Here is a 23,239-nt window from a genome sequence, read left to right on the forward strand (position 1 = left end):
ATTGAATGTCTTAGTTACTGAAAGCAAACCAGTGTTGTTGAGATATTTCAGGAATCTAATAAAGAGTTGGTTCCATTTTTGAATTCAAATTGCCAAACATGACTCATCTCACATATTTGTATGTTATTGTCTATGAAATATATATAAAAAAAGGAGAGTAATCGGGTCGATCAAAAAATGTTCTTGTCAGATGAATACACTTTGGATTGGAGTCATTTCTTACTGGATGAAAACACAGTTGTGTCATGAAGTGGTCGTTGAGTTAGTTTTCTCTTTTTTGCATTGTGACGCATTTTGATTGACAGTATATCTACATACATTAATTTCAGCTCTTCTTTCATGTGAATTTAAAGTTACGCTCATCATCAAATCAAACAAATCAAACGAGTGGTCCAGAAAAGGTGTAAACAGCAGATGTCAGAGTACACGCAACTTGTTAGTATTATAAGGAAGCAAAGAAAAAATAACAGCCTCACATAGCATAGATCATGTAAGAAATATTGTAAAAGCTGTATGCTGTATTTTCATAGATTTGTGTGTTTATTAGATTAGTGTAGTTTCATGTCTGAGAGGTGCACAGGCAGCAGCAGCATGTGCTGTTTACATGTGAGACTGGTAGGCTGGTCATGTCATGGTCTATCTACTCATTGCGTATCTAATTTTTACCATTCAGTGCTGTCACTTCAAAGATTGAGTTTCACTGAATTCCAACTGATATACAATGTATCACAGATTCTGTTTGTGTTGGGCACATACACACTGTCTTAGATTAATTATTAACCATTACATTTTATTAATAGATTCACATAATCATCAGTTCCTTCAGTCATTTTCTTTCCTCTGGATAGACTCCAGCTCTTCGATCATTCACTGATGCACACGGTGGTGATTCTTGTTCTGCTCTGAAGCCTTTGTGAGCATGGTGTAGCAGCCCATGAAACTAGTCTCCACCTGCTGCAGGTTCTGGTTAGAATGGCCCTCCAGCTTGCAGCAGAATCAGGACCATCACTGGCAGCTGTAGTCCAAGACTGTCTTACCAACTGCTGGATGAGAGAGTCACTGGAGAGGTAGCTGAATGATACTGAGGGCTGCCCCAACATCAGCTTACATTAGATCAATTAGGAAACCACAGGAAGGCTAGGACACCCTGGTTAGAGATGATGCATTGCAAAAAAGGACGATCTATCCAGTTCATTGTGATTACAAGAGCAACAGCATAAAATGATATAAAGCTATTTTAAATACCCAAGTCAAACATCAGTGTTAACTGACTGAAGACGGGTGAAGTGCTGTACACATACAAAGACTATTTTGAATTTAAAAATATTGTCACCAATGGACTATTATATTTGACCAAAATGTTTGTGAAATGAGGGACAGTCAAACAGAGCTGTTAGCAACCCTTGCAGTCTTTTCAACGTTGGTTTTTTAAATGTGGTTACACAGCTGTCTTGTCTTCCAACTGTTCATGTGTCTGTCAGATTCTGTTGCAGTGATCTTGCCATGTTTCCAAACCTCTCTTGTTCCTTCAGTAACGTACAACCCAAGTTGTAAAAACCTGGATTTATTCCTTAAGCTATTGTATAATCTGCAAGTGTGTGTGTGTGTGTGTGTGTGTGTGTGTGTGTGTGTGTGTGTGTGTGTGTGTGTGTGTGTGTTCACATGCAGCATCTTAACACATGTTGAAATGCCACCACCTGTGTTTCGGTATTTGTGGCAGATTTGTTGTCATCGTCAGCCTGCTCGTGTCAAAGCATTTCATCTGCCATGTAGCTGAATCCAAGCATCACTTGTCTGTTGTTTGTTTTGGTTACCACATGTGTTTGTGTTTTCACATGTATCTCACTGTATCTCATCGTGTTTTTGTGTATGTCGCAGACTGATTGTGTGTGTGTGTGTGTGTGTGTGTGTGCGCGCTAGCGTGCTGCATATTTGTCCGAGTAAGCATCAGACCAGGCCACCGAAAGGTTGAGTGATGATGTGAGCTGCAGATCAGGGCCAGTTTTGGACTGATTGGTCTTGTTTTTTTTCCCCAGGGGATGCAGGCTGAATTGCTCTGTCTCCCCTTTAGTCTCACTCAAACACCCCCGACCATGTCATTTTCCTTCCTTTTCAAGTTGTTTTTCTCCTGCCCGCCCTCTCCCTACTCTATAAGCAAAAAATTGATTTGAGGAAAGATCTTAAAACTCTTTTCCGCAGCCGATTTGATCGTGTGTGTGGCTGCGTTGGCAGTGGTCCGGAGCTAGTAACCCGGCAACAGCAGGGGTGAAATTCTTCATCCCATAGGCTGTCTGGCAGGGAGACCGATCGCTGTGTGAGTGTGTGTGTGAGTGTGTGTATGTGTATTTGTTGGATGTGGTTATAATTATCGTGCAAACATGCACACTTGCAGACAACTTCTCATTTCTCATGACACGAAAACAGTTGCGCACTTTTTTTTCTCACCTCCTTAATGGTCTCACACTAAACTGTATGCATACAGGGCTTCTCTCTTAATAGTTTCACATTGTGACAGAGAATACATAATAGTGCCACCTTCTGTCATTAATCAGGCCTGAAATGTTCACAAACATGAAGCTTTGTATGTGTGAAACCCTGAATCTTAACCACACCATGTAAGGATTTTAAAGAATAAATTTGCTTTATTTAAACTTCTTTTAATCGTTTAGGCCACCATTTCTCCATTTCTTTATGTCAGTAACCACACTTGCCAAATTAATCTGATCTGGGAAAGCGGCAAACTTCTTGTCAGGAACGACGAGCCTTTGTCTGATCGGACGGGCGTGTAACCAGTGAATGCTTCAGACAAGGCAAATAGATTTCAGGTGAAAAAGAATTGCATATAATACCACTTTTGCTCAAACTGTTGTTGTAAACATTTTGCAGATCAACCTGAATCTAGTGTTTGTTTTTTTCACTGATGACGTTATATTAAATTTTTTTTTAAAAGTCTTATATACACTTTTTATAATGTGTTCCACAAGAAGCCTTCAGCCAGTCTACAAAGACATTTGTTACGCTTAATTTAGTCAAGTAAAAGAATGCATTCTGATTATACTTCTAGAGCAAGACTATTATATAGCAAACAAGCTATAACAAGCCTGAATTTAATAGCTAAAAGTAGAATACGGCGTTTAAATCAAAACGATACTGACATAAAGGGCGAAAAATTAAACCTTAATTTTAGTTGTCTCACTGGTTGAAACAAGTTTAATTCCAGATAAAAAGTATAAGATCTCTGATAACGAATCATACAGCCTGGCTGTCTGCCATGAAACTGGCAGCACGTAAAAAGGAAACTTGCCTTTACAGCTCAGTCACTTTTTGGATTGGGTTTGTAGAAACATAGATAACTTTTGTTGTACTTTCATGCCTCTTTACAGTTCAGTCACTTTCTGAAGCCTCTGATCGCTGTCTACGACTAAACATCTTTGCTGGAATGTGTTTTCAAACATCAGCATGATAACTAGATGTAAATTATATATAGGACTCGGTTTGCAGTCAATAAACATGTGGACTACTTAACTTCCCACCTCAGCATCATCTACCTTGTTTGTTGCACATGACTTTGCAGACATTTGGACCAAACGTATCTTCTAAAATATAATGTTTATGCATTGAATAAGTACACTTAATCTAGGAGGCTGCAGATTGTGCAGTTGTGGCTTTACTGTATGCTGTACAGTTGTATCACTATCCCAGTGGCATAATCTGTCTGTACATTGACATGTGCAAGGACTGCCTTGGTGGTAGTTTCTAATAAAAGACCAAGACCATGCTTGTGATCTGTAACTGAAAGTATGTACCATTTGCATTTTGTATTAAAAAAAGTTTATAGTAAAATTTAGTGAAATGGACCCAGATCAGTGTCTGTGAAGTGAACTCATGATCTTTTGTAATTTAGGGCGGCTTGTTTTGGTGAAGCAGACTGATCTCGATGACGTTTTGTCATTATCATTTCACTCAAGTAATTTTGAGTATTTATTATTGAATTCAGATAAATAAAAAATGAACTCACTAACATCTGTAATATTAGCAGAGGTGATTATTATTTTAGGCTGGATGGTGAGCTTGCTATACTTTTAATAAAAAATATTTAGATCGTGTTGCTGAGCGTTGCCTTGTTTGTAGCGTTGTCCAAACATTTGCGTTCCTCGTGCCTGCTGTGTTGTAGAGACGTCTCTGTGTTCTCAGATCTCAGCAGTTACCTTTTAGACAATGTGAGAATGAATTGCTAGAAGGATCATGTCTTCATTAAAGGTGGACACTTGTGCTTGGTTGCATTTATACACCACTGCAGCAGCTAGAGGTTCAGTCCCTTACTCTCTGGATCTGTTCACAACTAGAAATTAACACACACTTTATATATCGTCTGATCTCTGCCTGTGAGCTCCCTCTCAGCTTTTACAGATGCTGAACATACAGGATATCAGCTCTGATTGTTTGATGTCTGAGAACACGCCGTAGTATTGACTCTAGTTACTTATGTTTAGGTGGGATTAAACCCTATTCTCTGTTGCTCAGCCAAGGCACAGTGGCAGTGAGGTCAGTTACAGCTGGATGATGTGGCATCACGTGCTTGCTCATTGTTGCCGTAACACACAAATGACATGCAGTGCGCTTATAGTTTAGAGGTGCTGGTAGGTAGATTTTCCTTCCATTGGATAGAGATTGGGTAGCACCTTTGTCAAGAATGTGTTGTTGCTCTTTGTCATTACTTTTTAGCAACATTCGGCAGAACCAAGCTGTAATGATGTGCATTTGTGCTACAGCCTCACATTGGAGTTTACCTGCACCGCTGCAGCCCTGCATGGTGATGGTCAACACCCGATTGTCTCCTGCTTCTCTCTTCTGCAGCTTTTTAACTTGTCTGTGCTGTGGAGACTGTGGAGAAAACTCTATTTTAAAAAGCTTTGTGTATTTCACTTTCAGCACATTTAGAGGATTTCAAGGTTTCAAGGTAGTTTAGCACTTGTGTTCCTGTTCCCTTTCATGTCATTCTAATTTTAGTGTTTACTGATTGCTTTTAAAAAAAGTTTGAGCTTGAGTAAGTTGCTGCTGATGTGTTGCTGTTCCTGCTTGAACAAGCAAGTTAGAGTCTTAAACAATATGAAATCAGTGAAAAGTGGTTCCACACATGTGTAGATTGTTCCCACAGCCCCTATACTGAGTAGGCTACATTCCTTTTAGAAGATAAGAAACTTTAGCATCAGTTTACAGAAGTATGATGATGATGATGATTACTGGTAGCCTGAGGGAATAGTGAATACCTGATAAAAATCGTAGGAAGCAGAAGCTAAGAGAGGAAGTGCTGCTTTTGCTTTAGTGGGAAAGGATTTCTGCATGTTTTTGTGCACAATTTGATAAAAAGGCGAGATAGGGTGATCTCCACCGCTTTGTGATGAGCCATGATTTCTGTACATCTCATGTATCGCATTCAGAATTCATTCTGTATCAAAATAAAGTGCTAGAAGATAGTAGTTAGATTTTAAAAATACAGTAGCAAATACATTTATAAGATATTTTCATATCTCTTTTATGGTAAGAGGTTACAATAGCTTGTTTCACTGCCTATCTCAGAATTGTATATTGAGGAAGTAAGAATTTGCTTAACTTTCATCTTTACATACCATTTATAGAGCTCACATTTGTTACCAATCATTTGTTTTTGTGGGAATCAGGTCTGAAGTTGCAGTAAAGTTGCTAAATCGCCTGTCTGAAACAGTCGTATCGTCACTATCACTGGGTTGGAACTTCATACGTTTTCAACATTTTCAAGTCTGCAGAAGCTTAAGGTTAAATATGCAGAATTAGTGTTGCGTTATCTCAGTCTTTGTTTCTCATGTACAGAGAAAACACTAGTTTAAAACCTTTCCCCTTGCATTACATTTTTTCATTCAGACTTGTTCTGCACCGTGAGGGCAGATTATATCATATTCCAAAGTGAGTAAAGGATTTGGTCTGTACTAAATCTTTAGTGAAGTCAGGAAGAACATCCCTTTCACATACGATGGTCATTAAAACTGGTAGCAAAACTGATTTTATCTGGCTTGTGAGTGAATGTGAAATGCGGGTTCTCTGTCCTTGATATTATAATGCATATATCTCAGCTCTGCTTCTTTGAGCTCCAGGTAACAGATATCTTTGTGGGAATTTTCTCTTTTCAAAAATGCGCTGTCATTTGTGGGGAAAAAACCCCCATAAAGACCATGCGTGAAAGACAAGCTCTCAAAACTGAGCTGTATGGGGCTTAAGTCCTCAATAAATTCAGCATGTTGATTAAGAAATTATTAGAAACAAAAAGGCTGATTAAAGAAACAGTGTTAAAGTTGTCTTAAAGCAGTGTTTTAAATAGATGTGCTTATGGTGGAAAGCAATGGATTGGCACTGAGTATCGATTAAACATTACATTTAAAATATTGATTAGAAAGTATGAGTGAAACTGTTTTAAAGGATGGAGCAACTGTAGTATGGACACTGGGGTGTGGTTCATGGGTTTTTAGGAGGGCCCTTGTCCCTGTTTTTGCATGCAAGTTCAAAATAGAAGCTAATTGTCATAATGTTGCAATTCATATATGGTGCAAACATCAAGTAGGTCTTCAGAGGAAATTTTACTATACACGTATAATAGTTTTAGGCTATTTCTAAATATGTCACAATATGGCCTGAAAATTTACACTGAAGGACAACCACAGTTACCATAAGTCTTTCTCTCCAGCAGAATAAAACTTAATATAGAGTTAACAAACTCTAAATGTGCCAAAATCATTTATCAAATACTGAACTGCTGGCATAACATACAGTAAAGGTGTCAAACTGTCACTGTGACTGTGGGAAAATGTGCATGCTAACATTTCCATGTAACTCCTGGGAATTAACTTCCTGGTTGTCTCATACTAAGGGTTTTTGTTAAAAAAAAACATATATAATACACGTGAAAACCAGTTTTTACTTCACTCATGGGATTCACTCAGCACAGAAGGTGACCAGATGCCCCACTTATTGTGGGGATGCACAGCATTTCTCACTTTTCCACTTATTGAGACAGGATATACAGAAGGACAGGACATGCACTCTTCTGAAATCTCGTTTTTACCCAATGGATATGAAGAAAATGAGGCGAGCTTCGTATCACGTTGAAGTGCAGGGTAGCCTGTTTTATGGCACCAATTCTGTGCCAAATGGGGAAACTTTTAAATCACACAGAGTCACAAGTTGTGCATATTTGTTCACATTATGGTGCAGATTATCACAAAAAAAATGTAAGCTAGAGTTATTTTTCCTTTTGCACAAAGTAAAATATAGTGTAAACAAAAAATGACACTGTATGCCCGAGTTCCAAAATTGTTAGAATTGTGTCTCAAAAGAGATGTGCAAATCCATGGATGCATTCCTACTGAAACCAAGAGATCACTACCAGACATAACAGAAGCTGAAATACATTTCCAGCATTTTTAATAATTATTGAATCAGAAGGCAAATAAAACACACACTACATGCTGAAACTTGCAATTGGCTTGCCTTACTGTGTATTTATCTTAGGTTCTATCTCAAAATTTCAGATTGACTCTTACCAGTAGTAACATGCCCCTCATTGTTCTGCATAAACATGCTCTTTGGCTTGTTTCCAGTTACCCAATCTGTGAGTCAGAAGTGATAGTCAAGTATTAAATGTTTAGTAGGGGAAGAATTGTGAATATCTATAAACAATGCAGTCAAAGGAGCTCGCAAAGAAAAGCGTCTGGACTTCTTTAGGTTACTTGAAGACGTTTCACCTCTCATCCGAGAAGCTTCTTCAGTTCTAAGGTCAAATGGTGGAGAGTCCCAGATATAAACCTAGTGGGAGTTTCCCCCCACAGAGGGACAAAAGGACCCCCTGATGATCCTCTGATGAGCCTGAGCCAAGGTGTGAAAATGGGTGTGGGTCCAAATCAGCCAGAGTTTCGGGTGAGTTCATTGTGAAACCTGGCCCCACCTTATCATGCGAATTCCTGAGATCAGATGGCCCAGGATGTGAGTGGGCGTTAAGGCGTCTGGGAAGGGATCTCAAAACTGGATTATAGATGGCAGAGAGTTGGTGTCGTAAACCCCCGCCTCTGTTCAAAGATGGTCGCTCACAGTGGACATAGATGGCTTCTTTCACTCCTCTTTCAAACCATCTGTCCTCTCTGTCCAAAATGTGAACATTGGCATCCTCGAAAGAGTGTCCTTTATCCTTAAGATGCAGATGGACTGCTGAGTCTTGTCCTGTGGAGGTGGCTCTTCTGTGTTGTGCCATGCGCTTGTGAAGTGGCTGTTTGGTCTCTCCAATGTAGAGGTCTGGGCATTCCTCGCTGCACTGTACAGCATGCTGTCCATTATGCTGTACAGTGCAGCTGAGTCTTGTCCACAGGACAAGACTCAGCAGTCCATCTGCATCTTAAGGATAAAGGACACTCTTTCTATTGGCTGCCTCCGAAGTCCCACAGGCTAACCAGTAGGACTCCTTCTTCTGGTGGTTTCTTCCATCTCCGGTGTCCACCATCTGGTTTGGGGTTACCCCCACGACAGGCACCAAACACCCGGCTGCAGCTCAGTGCAGCAGCTTGAGCAATGTTGAGGTGCTGAACATCGTGCATTCAGGCTCAATCCCCAGTCTTCCTCGGAATGCTGTTGAAATTCCACCAGAAGCTTGAGTTGAACATCTCAAGGACCGGGGATTCTGCCTGGTGTTAGCAGCACAACCTCGGTATATGTTAACTATACTATACGCCAGGTTTGTCCAGTATCCTGCCCCGCCACCTGATCCAACTCACCACCACGTCTTGATCATTTGGCAGCTCAACACCTCTCTTCACCTGATTGTCCAAAACATATGGCCGCAGATCTGATGATACGATTACAAAATCGATCATAGACCTGCAACCTAGGGTGTCCTGGTGTCGCATGCACTTATGGACACCTTTATGTTCAAAATGGTGTTTGTTATGGACAAACCGTGGTTTGCACAGAAGTCCAGTAACAGAACAGTGCTCGGTTTCAGATCTGGTAGACCATTCCTCCCAGTCACCCCCCTCTAAGTCTCACTGCTGTTGCTCACATGAGCATTGAAGTCTCCCAGTAGGATGGCAGTCCTACTGAATCCCCAGGTGAAGCACCCCCAAGAACCCCACCCAGGCACTCAAGGAAGGTCGGGTACTCTAAGCTGTCGTTTGGTGCACGAGTGCAGACGACCGTAAAGCTACTCCAGGCAAAACAAATGGGAAGATGTGGGTTATATGAGGTGCAGGGAACAAACCCTCTAGTCCACTGAGAAAAAACTCTAAACTCCCATGGCAAATTGGGAGTTTGGTGAGGGACCAGACAAAGAGCAATTCAAAAACCGCTATTAGTGTGAAATCTACGGAACAGTTCACCCTTCCCAGGATTAGCGCTACTGGGGTCCCATCCTGGAGCCAGGCCCTGGAGTGAACACCTGGTGGCCTTGTCTTTGCCTATGGGGCACAGCCTGAATAGGGGGCCTGGCTCCACCCTCCAGTAGGCCCACCACCCGCAGGAAGCGCTGACGGGTTGGTGCAGTGTGTGTTGGGTGGCAGCCAGGGTTGGAGACCCATCCCCTGTTACCAAGTCACGCCTGGGCTAGTGGGTGAGGATAAGAGGTACTGACTAGATATAGTTGGGCTCACCTCAACACATGGCTTGGGCTCTGGGACCAGTCTCCTGGAAAGGGCTGGACCAATTTGCCACGGCGACCTTACCAGGGGTAAAGTAGCGATTCATAAAGGGGATGTATGAATAATTCATCATTACTGTCATAAATGTCATCTGACCCCATTTATACCTTTCATTATTTGGTCATGTTATCTGTTGCTTGTTCTCTGTGATCACATATCACATCAAAATATCAGTAAGTTCACATCTTGAATGTAGGTCAGTATTGTAGCCGGGCGTCAGAGCCCAGCACGCAGCCAATGTAGCTGAAGACGCAGAATGTAAGAAAATAGACGTGAAGCCCAACAATGCACTTAGGGTTTCACAATATTTTTTTTTTTTTTACCAATTGTTTGAAACATTTTCTGTGTAGACACTAAAGAAAAGACTGTTCAGAGTGATCTATCCCGACAGTGTTTCATGTTATTTTTAGCTGTAATTATGTGTCACGTATTGTGTTGAACTGTGAAGAGAGTGTATTTTTACGCTGTTATTAGGTAAGGCTTGTGATGTCAGGAAAAGAAAGAGGGTAGGCTGGCAGGCGGCACTTGTCCTGCTGTTGAATTATTGAGGCACAAGGATACTCTACTCTTACTGTTCATGGGCAAGAGCTGAGGAATAGACCCCCAGACTCCTTTTTTTGCTACCTTTATTCAGCTGATTTTCTTTCATGTGTCTCATTTCTCCCTCAGCCACCATTTCCTTCCTTTTTTATGCTTCTCTTTTTTGCCAGCTTTTCCTCCCTGCTTCTAGTCATGTCCTTCCCTCTCCGCTCTCTGCAAAGCTGCCGCATCGCAGACCATGCAGGCAGACGCGTGTGTGTGTGTGTGTTTGTGCGTGTGTGTGTTTTAGTTTTCAGGCTTTTGGTGGGCTTCTGGTGCGCCGCTGCAGGCTGATTGGCAGAGGCCAGATAAACGTAGCAGCGCTGCGTGGTGAATGTTTAATGGGACCAACTGTGAATATTTAATGAGAAAAAGAGAGTGAGAGTCTTATATGGAAGCAGAAAGATGTAGATATGGAAATGGAGAACGGGGCGGTCAGCGTTATACTCGCCAAAGCAAGAATAGTTCATGGTGTTAGTCTTTTCACAGCATGCAAACCTTCCTCTTTTCTTATTAAGACTTTGACAGTTTGTGTATCTGGAGGTAGTAACATTTTCCAAGACTGTCCTTCTGTCATATTCATGTTGCTGGTGTTTTTTTTTCCCTCTTTTTTTGCCTCTCGTGCCCATCATTATCCTTCCTGTCTGAATGACATATGGCATCATGTGGCAGCCAACTTGAAAAACATTTTCATTCACCATATAGTGCCAGCCAGTTTGGACTAAAACTAAGAGTAAGATCTAGACTAAGATTGTCACTTTTGAGTAGATTAACTATTGCTATTAGGCCAGTCTAGTCAGCTGGATTGCAAGTGATGACATATGATATTATGGTGCAGATTCTTTCCAAATTTCCAGGAAAAGCCCCCTGACATTAAAGTTTTTAGATCAACTGTGCAGAACCATTGTATATTCAAACCAATGGTAATATATAGGCAAATCCAAGCTTATTTCAGCAATTAATTTGGCAATTTTGCTCAGAATTATTATTCCATTATTAAAATAGTTGCAAAAAATAGTGAAAATGGTAAAAACTAGTTTATAAATTTTTTTAAATTTTTTCCAACCTTTTTTTATTTTCTAACTGATCATTTAACCATTCGTCAGTTAAATATTTGATTAAATAATTAGATAGGGCTGGAATTCTTTGACTTTCTATGACCAATTGTATTTAATAAATTATTTTTATTGAAATGATTAATTATTAATATTTGACTCTGGTAGGATTACATCTGGAAAACCAAACCAAATATGTAGATGGATCCACTGTGGCAACCCTGTGACCTCTCTAGTTTTCAATCATTTTTTTATCTAGAAAGAGTTAATCTTCATATCACCTGTTTTCATTGTCACAAATATTTGCCTCAAGGCTTCTGCAAGATTTATTATTATTATGCTTCCCTAGCTCAGTAAGCCGTGGCTCAATTCAGAACATTATGATGTAGTTATTAGCAGTGGATAACTGCAATAAAATCAAAGTCCTATATTAAAGAAAGGAGGGAAACCAATTTTTCTGGGATAATCGCGGACACACAAATAGCTTTCTGTTATCCCTACCACACCAATTCATGAACTTGTGTGTTTTTTTTGTTTTTGTTTTTTTCAAGTCAATTAACCAAATAATGTAGGAAATATTTTTTGCAATTTAAAAAAGTCAGAATGGCAAATTGGACTGAAATTAACAAGTGAACCATTTATAAAAAATAATTATTAGTTGAAGCCCTTATCCAATTCAACATGTGAGAGAAACATCAGGAAGGCTGTAGATGATTGTTTGTAGTTGTGTGCCAGATATAATGAGATGCTTGAGATGAAGCAGGTACAGCACCAGAGGTGGCTAAATGCAGAATGCGTTTTTGTCAGCGAATAAGGTCTCACACTCATACACACAGAGACTAATGTTTATCTATGTGATCTGTAAAGTAATTAAACTTTATTGGTGAGTAAGTTACAGTAAAATACTGTTTCGTAAATAGAGAGGTTTTTATTGAGATTATTTATAGCCACAGTTGAAAGACTGAAAAGGCAATAAAGCAGGGTACACACATGGGAGAGGCATCAGGCAAAAATGTGTGTGATAGTGTGTTAGTCTCTCTGTATATGTGTGACAGCGAGATGACATCAAGCTCCAGAGCTCTCACGAGTTTTACTTTTCATGTCTTTTTATTGCTTGGTTCACTTCTTCTCTTCTACAAAAGAATTGACCAAAATTGACGTTTTTTGTGTTAGGGATATGTTCAAAGTAATACAAACTTAGAGCTAGCTTACTAGATCCAAGGTGACTCCTTACTGATCCTCAGAATCTGACTGTCGAGTTTAAGCTTAAAGCACCATTCTCACAGGGCTAGAGACCGATTGGCAATCACTGACAGCCTCAGGTTGCTAAGGAAAAATGTGTATTCCCTGGCTATTCAGCATGTAGATGCTGACAGTGGGTAGTTAAGTTAAAGTAATAGTTAAAATTGGGTACAAGACGTATACGGCACTGCAGCTCCTTTTCCCTCTAGTTTGCATAATACGCTTTGCAGTAGTGTTATAGTTGGCAAGTGTTTGCAGACAACTCAGGGTCTTACAAACAAACCTTGTAGTGACCAGTGGTTTCCAGGTCCAAGTTTCTAAGCCTGTATGACTGAGGCTTGATCTATCTTATTAGCCTACTGTTCCTGTTACGTGCTTAAATCAAAAATAGTTGAAAAAAACCCCTGTGAAATTCAAGGTTGTGGAGAGAGCTGGAGGCTAAACCACCTGAAATAGGCCACAGGTCTATACTGTACTGTTTGAGCTGAAAATAAACATGTATTTTTATAGATGAAAGGGGTTTTAATGGTTTACCTTTAGTGCGAAAGCTGGTCCTTTTTGGGATAGGTGTGAAAGTTGTATTGGTGGAGATCAATCACAGGATTTTTATGATGGTTAACGCAGTATATAACTGTACATCTTAGGTTCATTTTTAGTCTGATTTCACAGCTAAATTGTTATAATGCTACAGACACTTAAAGAAATTCACCCTCATGAACAATGCTTTATACTAGTCGGCCTATTGTAATGTACACGGGCATACTTTGGTAATTGAATATAACAACAACCTTTGTGTAAAATGATCATGATGTTGAGTAGAGTAAATTTAAATGAAAAATAAAATCTGATTTAACATGAATTCTTGTCTTAATTTTAGATTAATCAGATATAGTGACTGAAATGGTCATTAATGCTGTCTGTGGGTAAAGTACGTATGTGTGTCTGCTGGCTACTCTTCAGGGATAATCCACTCTTAATCGCATGCTTACTGTCATGCTGTCAATCACACAGCTTTTCACCGTGGTAACAACTACCTTACATTTCATGCAATCCTTAACACCGGATGGCTAAGATTACATCACCTTTGTCACCATATATTTAATGGTAACTTGGATTGCAATTCACAACACAAACTCCTCAGGCGTGAGGTCGGCCAATCAGAAGGCAGTGCTGTCGGTCAGATTGATGGTTTTCAGAAAATGCATTTAAAGGATGTGACCTTTTGTCCACTTATAATATGACAGCAGCCACTGAAGCAAATTCAAATTGAAACTCCCTCAACAGGAATCGAGTACACACTCATTAACATTCATTTCATAGAACCTGTGATGTCAACACAGTGAACTGCAGGCATAAACTGTAATGGCTCAACTCAAAGTGCTGACATGATCAGTGTCTGTGGCTTTGAGCAAATGCCAAATGCTAATTCACAACATAGAACAATGAGCCAAGAAAAATAAAAGTACGCTTGCTCCATATTTAATATCATAACTAGTAGAGAGATGTACCTGCCTGTTGAAACTCTTGTCAACCTCTATTGTGCACATTTGTCAGCATAATGACATGAGGGGATTTTGGCCATTCATTGAAATCTATAGATTTTGATTCTGTATTCTTTAAAGTGCAATTTATCTCTGTTTTATTTTGATGTAAACCAAATGTGTGATGCAAATTATTCTATTTCATAGTGGCGAAACATGCAAGCTAATACTGCACCATAGATTTGTATTTTTTGTTGTCTTTTTTGTGGAGGTCTGTTGTACAAAGAAACACTGAACACACAGGAAAAACTTGTTGGAAAGATCGATTTACTGACAACCTGCACTGCACCGTTGAATTCGAGTGGGTGGGAGAGGAAAATGGGAAGCCCTTGGAGCAGTTGGACAGCAAATGGATGAAGTCACCTTAAAAATTTTTTAGGTATGGCACAGAGAGAAGGTTTTTGAGTTGCTTAGCCAGTTATGGTGGCTTTTTGATATTCATCCTGCCAAATTAGACTTTTTTTTTATGAGCTACATATTTCTAAACACATTTATTTCTTGCCTCATTTAACTTCTTTCACCACATTTCACCCTCATTTCAGTTAGTAATCTCCTCTTTAAAGCTGGTTATTTATCCAGGCAGCAGACGGTTGACTCTTCAACACACCACTTTACGTATCTAATTATTTTATTGGTGTATGCTTTTGAGTGTTCGTTTTACAAGATGCAAACCAGCCATACCCAGAAAACCACTCTGACATCTCTGCTAGACTCTAAATGAAGAAGAAAAAAAGGACACAAACATGCATGCGCACACATAGGATGGTGGATCTGTGTAAATATTTGTTCACCGTTGTTGTCATTATCTCCATTTGCACTTCGGGTTCTTTGATCAAGGCTGCTATTTTCCCAGGAGGAAGATGTTTGACAAGCGACACAGACCCAGAGTAGATCAAAATTACAAAGTCTGTTGCACTATTTTCTATGTAGTGCCTTTTTAGTGCTATCTGTTTAATAGTAACAAATGACACCTGTCTGCAAGTTCCCGGCCAAGTTAAAATGATTAAATAATCCCCACTTAAATCCGCTCTGTAGCTCCAACAACAGCTTGTAGTACTCTAATAAACGTGTTCAGTGGAGTCGAAGGCACGGCCACATCGTTTGGTTGAAGTGTGTCCTCCTTTCGACTGGCACATCACCAGCATGGTTGTTGCGTTTGTGTCTGCTTCCAAGGTTACAATCAAAACAGCCTTTCATAATAAAAGCTTGCTCACAATAAAAGTCCTATTCAGGGCCTGCTGCTGCCTTGACACACTTGTGTGTCGGTGTGAGCAATGATGGTTTTGTGCAGCCTTTAATGGAATGAAGCACTCGATCATCTGTGAATTATAATTACAAAATGAGCTGCTATAATATCAGAGCGCTTGATGTCACCACTTAGTGCTTACAGTGATGCAGTGAAATTGGATCATTTTAGGTTAAGAATAGCAACTTGTGCATTCCAGTCTTCATAATTGGCTAAAGTTAAAGACACCTTTTTCAGGTTTTTGTCCAAGTCAGAGTCTCTTAATCACTTTTATCCTGCAGCATTTTTGGAGTATAATTGTGGCAACATTTGTGAAATTAACAATGATTTCAGTCACTGAGAAGTGGTCATAGCATAGAGTTCATGTGAACAAAATAAACCATTCAGACTTGCTCTGCTACTGCAAAAAAAAAAAAAAAAAAAACACATGGAGGGAAATGTGATAACAGCACAGTTAACTCATTGTTTACACAACACTTTCTGAGCCTGCACTGGCCACAGCTGAGCTTTTATGGTTTCTGATCCTGTGTGTTAAGGCTAATCCGTCCATATACAACAAACTATTAGCTCATTGCATCACTGAGCCGTTCACACTTTAAAAATTCCAATTTGCTTAACAGAAAAATTTTAAAATTAACGTTTCATCAAGATTAATACACAGAGAATGTTTACATTTGAACATCATACAACATTTAAAATTAAATGCCAAAGAACAGTGAAAGTATTTTGAGAAATTTATGTTCCTTATATACAATGTTAGATTAGCAGAAGTTAGCTGTGGCTATCAGGTTTTGAGCTAGCTGAACAATAAACAGGAAGGTTTTTAACTATGATGAAATTATGATAAGAGGTGTAGTTAGAAAATTAATGCTGTTTTTAATGTGTAGTTAAAAATTTATTCTAGGGTTCCATACGCTTCCATCCATTTGCTATACTAACCTCTTACCAGCTTTCACTTTATGGGTCAGAAAGAGCACATGGATAGTAGATGTAATTGTGTGCTTTTTGTAAATATTGAGTAAATTATGTTATTTGTTTGAAAATAAAGTTCAGTTCATGTGTTTCTGGCTATAGTCTTAATTTAGTTCTTTGCTCAAAGTACTTGAGGGTTTTTTCTTTTGTTTAAAAAAAACCACTAAATTATGAGCTCCTTATATCAGTAGTGCATTCACGTTTTGTTAACCTCATGACCTGCGTTAGTTATCACAGTCTGAATAGTTTAAACTCGCAGCAGGGATGTGTTCAACAGCTCCCAAGCTGCGATGCTGTTACGTGTTCAGATGTCTTTAATAACATGTGGCATAGTGAGCTGTCAGAGTAGTTCTGATAAATCTAATTTACCTTTTAATCTTGAGTTGTATTTGCTTAGCTACGCCACAGTGTAGCTGAGATAACATGAAGAAAAAAACCATTGTGTAGCAATGACTGAAACGACTATTTATATTTAAATGTGCCATTACTAGAGCTGGGCGATAGAACGATAACGATATGTATCGCGATATAACTTTTACTCGATAGAGAAATTAAGCTATCGCGATAGACCTCGCCGCTCTTGTCCTCTTAAAAAAAAAAAAAAAAAAAAAAGGTCAGCCAATCCAAATTAAGTAGCGCAGAGCCGAACCAATCACAGCCGCAGCGTCACATCGCGTGACTTGTTACGTACAGCACAAGTGCCAAGCCGCACGTGTGTTTGTTTGGGAAGCAGCCAGCGGGTAATGGAGGAAATGAGTGTGCCGACTAGAAAAATCAACCGAGCGTGACCAAAGAGAAAACAGATGATGGTTCCAATGCCGGAGAGATTGTCAAACGGAAGAGCCATAGAAGTTCCGTAGTGTGAAGGTATTTCGGCTATTTCAAGTCTGACAAAAAACAGAGTAGCGTGCACTGTAAATTGTGCCGAAAGCAAGTCTGGAAATACAATAAACTGGTGCATGCGTCACACTGTGCGCCACGTTATTGTTTCGGTGAAATGAATTTCTACAATACTGTTACTGTTAATTCTACTCTCTGCAGTGTTTAAATGCTTACATATACACACAGTTACTGTCCGTCCACACATACGACTCGGTTCTGCTTCTATGCCGCAGCTTTGTTTACTTTTTCCCACCGAGGCTTCTAGACTTCTGATTGGCCAACATTTCTGCACGGTTAGGAATCTAGCGCCACCTGCTGCTTTGGCATGTTCATAGCAGCGTTTTCCTTCATTTCTGCCTTTATGTGTGGACGGATTATTTTTTAAAACGAAAACGGAAAATCTCCGTTTTCAAAAATACCCGTGTACGTGTGGACGTAGCCTCAGTCTCTGACTGGAAGCGCTAATTCGTCATTCGGCTTTTGTCAGACTAAAGTAACTGTTAAAACTGTTTGAAAAGCTCAGCTATACAACAAGGAGAGATTGAGAATTTCCTTTTAGTTCTCAGTTTATTTGATATTGACAAAAGTTAGTCAATTTTGTCTGTTCTTCTGTAAAACAAACTAAGATTTATTTTTAGAATTAATATTTTGTTTCTAAGTGGAATTGACAATTTAGTCTGTTTCGTTTGTTCTATTTTGAAACTTAAACGCTTTAGCGGCTGCCTTTTGTGTAGTTTGCAATATTTGCCTTTATTTATCTGAAAAAGTCTCATGTTCCTTAAGTACATCTACCCTGTTGAACTTATTATGGGAAATAAATATTTAAATAAAAACAAGCTGCTGATTATTTCACATTTTACTTGTGAGCAACGGCACATTTAAATCTTACAAATATAGTTATTTGGCTTATATCGTGATAGATATCGTTATCGCCTGAAATGAAAAAAACATATCGTGATATGAAAAAATCTCATATCGCCCAGCTCTAGCCATTACTATTTTTTTTTTCCTTCACCGTGACTTCACTTTTTCATTTCTGCTACTGACTGTAAGACTTTTACATGCTGCGTAGCTTTCTGCTTTGATCCATTATTCTAAAAGACCAGTGATATTAAGAACATTAGTTTGGGGTCACTGGACAAAAATGATGAGATGATGATGCAGCACTAATGATGGGATTTTCTCAGTTTAAATGATATGGAAGTGAAGGTTAAAAAGGGATTCTGCACGATACTAGAAAACCTTTTTTTACAACAAACATCTCTCTTTTTTTTCCCTTTTTTTTTTTTTTTTTGTTGCAGATGACGTTATTACTTTACGGAGAGAAATTTGCCTAAAAAGTGTTGCAAATGCATACGACATGTCCACAAACGTAAACTAAGACTTACAAATGTGTGCGATGATTTGTGTGTAACTTTTAATGGCCTCACGAGCAAGTGCTTCAATCCACACACAAATACAAAGCAAACTATTTTACAAATGCGTACATCAAAACCTGAAGAAATTCTAATACAGTTTATTAAGTTCAACTCACAAATCCGATAATCGTACCTTATGAAGACCGTTCTGTGCGTCTGTTTCTAAAAACAGACCTAACATCTGTCTCGCTCACTCCAAAACCTTAAATATAAATCGCATAGCACAAATTGCCTACTATGCACAGATCTGTGTCATGCATAGATCCACAAATGTAAGATGGATTCAGTTAACATCTGAGCTTCCACTGCATACATCCCCCCCCAGTAAAGTGGACGTTTGTTTTTCTAAGTAAACAGAACGACTCGTAGCAACAAGAAAACACAGATTTACCAGTTACAGATACTACACAGTAGCCTATAAAGGTTAATATAAGGTTTAAATAATCTGCTGGACGTTCTTCTGCTGGGAAAAGTCAGTCAGTGCTCAGCTGCAGATGGGGGAGCACCGTGGTTGTACATCACTGTGGATCATCCTCTGCAGTGAGTATATGCTAACTAATCTCTGTGTATTTTGCATGTAGATATAAGCCAGGTAAAATGGAATAACACTTTGATGTAAATTTTACCATTCTGTGATGAAAACAGGCTGACATCCTGAACATTAGCGTAAAGAGTAACCCTGAACAGGCTACTTTGTCGTGTTTGTAGTTGGTAAATCTGTGTTTTCTAGTAAAGGGGTTACAAACTGTTCTGTTTATTTAGAAAAAGAAACGCACGTATGAACTGGGCCAGATGTCCCAGTATGACACTGGGACAGAATACATCTTGCATTGGTGGATCTATGTGAAGCTGGCAGTGTGAAATTTGTCTCAAAACCCAACATGGGCTTGCGACATGATCTGTGCGTATCAGGCGAGTGAGAGAGATGTTACATATAGTTTTAGAAACTACTTTTAAACGTTTAAGATTCTGCTCTTTTCAGTGTCAGGCTGACCTGGCTGAATGAAATGTTCCATAGTGTTATTTTCTGTTTCAATCTAAACTATAAAAAAAGACAGCTAGTGCCTTTTTTGTGTGTAGCTGCACTTAATTGTTTAATAGAACATTTACTGAATTAACAAGACAGAAACAAATCTGCAAATATTTTTGTCACATTATTTGGAGTTCGAAATCTGTGTGAGGTTGCAAAGCATTGCCATTGTCAGTTGTGTCTTCTGTAAGTTGGATAACCTAGAAATATTATGAACATATTCAGATAAACTACACCAATCAGACGTCTTGGCCCACTTTCAAAAGGAAGCTGAAAGTTACAGGGCAGACAGTGACACAAGAAATCTCCAAAATAGAGCCTAAAACAGCACAATTTGCATTTATTTTTTTATCTCTCTTCTCAGAAACACATTTGGGATCCCAAAAGATCCTCAAAACATTATACAAAATCTCCAAAAATATTTGTTGCACGCTAGGAGAGAACAATTCTGCTACAACTCTACCACATAAAATCTGTGATTTCAGATGTTTAAACATCCTGTGGCAGGTATGTGCCATTTCATTTAATCACCACCTTTACTTATTTTCAAAAGGCAAGCTTTTAGATTTGTATTATAGAAAGTAAACTGCTTTGTTTCTGTTGGCACTTTTCTTTAAGGAAACGCCAACTTCTGGCAGCTACAAACAAATGGCAGTACTTGGAAAAAAGCCAGTCAAATTTCAGGATGTTAACAGGCAGTCAGTCCCACTTGGCATCAGATTTGTGTCTTCTGCTTTCATTGCCAAAGGCTTAGACATACATATTGTTGTTTACCCACACTCAAGAAACTTGACAATAAAAGAAATGCTGTCCCTTTTTACATGGTGGGCACTGGAGCAAAAACACTAAAACACCACTTCGAAGCTTTTCTGTCCAACTACTGACCTTTGAAATTGTGAAACAAAACTAAATGTCATGAATTAAAGCAGCATTTTATTAATCTAGATTACATGTGCAATTAAAACTACCCCATGACACATCACTTCTGGGCTCAGGATGCTAATATACACATTTTTTCAATGCTACTTGATATTTCTTTACTCCTGAAAACAGCTAGATGTTGAATAGCATGCCCTGATCTCCCGAGCACACAAATGTTTAATGGGTCCTAGCCAATCAAGGTTGCTAGGACCCATTTAAATATTTGTGTGCTCAGGTATACTTTTTTCGTTAATTATTTTGATATTTTGATAGATTTTAAATATCCCAGTGGCAGATGTAATTGAGAAGTAGAGCGATAGGAACTCATTGTCACACATATGTTCAGGATGTGTCCAGTTAGCAAAGCAATGAGCAAGTACATTTTTAATTGCTGGAAAAATTGAGAGAAAACAAAAACATTTCTTGTGGAGCGTAACTTTAATGTACTCTCATAAAATGTCATGGGAGATCTAAAGAAGTTGGGAGAAACCACTGGCTGAGTTAGTGTAGAGGAAAGAGAAGCTACTGTATTCATCTGATGAGACATATTTATGTACATTCATGCTTTTGTTTGTTTGATTTCAAAAAGTGCATTTTAAGAGAAAAGTAAAACCAAAAACCTCTGTTGTTGTTTGGGTAGACACCCAGCTACACATATTCAGTGCCCATTTTTCATCCAGCCCATTTTAGTGGAAATATTAATGGGGATCCCTGATATCCTCCATGCCCATAAAACTAAACAGAAGAATTTTTCCACTCGGTCACAAATGTTCAGATGAAACTGCTTCCTCCCCGTTTTTATGTAATGTATTTCATTAATTTAATGAGGCAGGTCAGGCCTTAACTTTGAACTAGTGCAGTGTCTACAGCATTGCTCCGCTTCTTTATTTCATCTGCAAAATCTCTCACACATGCCTGGTCTGCGAAGTATCATTATTCAGGTTTAAGTCGTTCTGACCCCCTGGTTGCTCAGTCATTTAAAATTATGTTCTTGACATAAATCAGATGTTTATATTTTGAAATGTGCTGAAGCTCAAGATAAACTTGCATTTGTGAGAGCAAGAGTTACTCTGTTCTTTTCTGTTCTCAGATGTAGGGTTAAAAAACAGAAGTGGAGTATTTTCTGAGCGTTTTCTGTGTATGATGTTGGGGTCTGAGAGGTAGTTTAGTTGGTGTGTATGGCTTACTGTGTGTTACGTTTAGCCGCTCTATGAAATTTAAGGAGGCCTTAGCTGACCTGCTGGCAGAGACCATTAACGTCAGGTTGCTGCACACCATGGTGAATGGAGTCTGTGTCTTTGTGCCAGGACCCCATACAGCGTTTAGTTAGAAAAGTTCTCTTTGACCAATGGGATAACAACTATGACCACAACTTCAACTCCTTTAAACTTGCCCCTGTGGGAAACTTGCAGAAAGGTGTGTAGACTCCCAAAAGCTAGAGGAGTTTGACAGCATGGGAAGAGCAGCACTTTATCATGCATGGAGTAACACTAGTAGGGTTTTGGGATTTCTGTCTTTGTCTAAAAAGACTTAAGTAGATCTATCTTACCGGACAACCTCAGAGCAGTCTTTGTTAGTAAAATACACTCACTGGCCACTTTGTTGGTTACACCTAGCTAGTACTGGACCAGGACCCCCTTTTGCCTTAATTCTTTATGGCATAGATTCAGCAAGGTGTTGGAAACTGATACTTTGGTCTGTATTGACTCGACAGCATCACACAGTTACTGCATATTTGTTGGCTGTACATCTATGACGCAAATCTCCAGTTCCAACACATCCCAAAGGGGCTCTATTGGTTTGAGATCTGTTAACTATGGAGGCAATCTGAGTACAGTGAAACAAGCTGAGCTTTGTGACATTTTGTCGCTCACTGGATATTTTCTCTTTTTCAGACCCATTCTCTGTTAATCCTAGTAATGGCTGTGTGGGAAAATCCCAGTAGATCAACATTTTCTTAAACATGTTAAAAGTCACCAAAACCATCTTTCTGAGGCCGTTTCATTTATTCTTCAGCAGGTCATCTTGAACATGTCTGCATCCCTAAATGTAGCGAGTTACCTAATCAACCAGAGCCTGGATTGTGAGACAAGCTTTATATGTGGAAATGGTTTAAGGCTTGTTTCTTGTTGCTTTTTTTTTCCATTTTGCTCTTGGCTGACTTAGTGCACTAGGTCAGTCTCTGGGGTCCAGTAGAGCAGCGATGGTGTCTGTTTTTGCCTAATTAGCATAGTGCAGAGGCGGATAAAAAAAGAGGCTAATCAAGAGTGAAGGGTTTTGAGGGCTGGGTGCAGTCCTGACTGCCCTTTTAGCTGAAGAGGAATGGAGAACTAAAACTACCAGATTACTAAAGTGATTTAGCTGTATGTATCATATCTTTATGATCAGACATGGATGGATGGATGGATGGATGGATGGATTTGTAGCATCACCATTATCTCTCCAATATATTTCTTTCCTCCATGCCCATTATGGGCTTCTTATCGTATTTACATCATTCCGCTGTTGGCTTTGAGTAGACAACCTGATCCTCTGTATCGGCCCACTGACACAACACTGACCTCTCGCACCGACGAGATGTCTGACTAGAGTCACCTGTTGTTGCAAGAAGCTAAGAGAGATCTTTTAAAATCAGTGTCA

The 23,239-nt window shown here is 39.2% G+C and overlaps 1 protein-coding gene across 28 annotated transcripts in view; it reads left to right on the plus strand.

Moving 5' to 3' along the window:
- camk2g2 (calcium/calmodulin-dependent protein kinase (CaM kinase) II gamma 2) overlaps positions 1 to 23,239 on the plus strand; it is a 77,252-nt gene that overhangs the window by 2,679 nt on the left and 51,334 nt on the right. The window lies entirely within an intron of this gene.

The sequence above is a fragment of the Aulonocara sp. 'chitande type north' Nkhata Bay genome, linkage group LG13, assembly GCF_057382095.1.
Source record: "Aulonocara sp. 'chitande type north' Nkhata Bay isolate Kocher_YH1m ecotype deep benthic linkage group LG13, A_spYH_male_GT1.1, whole genome shotgun sequence".
Classification (NCBI taxonomy): domain Eukaryota; kingdom Metazoa; phylum Chordata; class Actinopteri; order Cichliformes; family Cichlidae; genus Aulonocara; species Aulonocara sp. 'chitande type north' Nkhata Bay.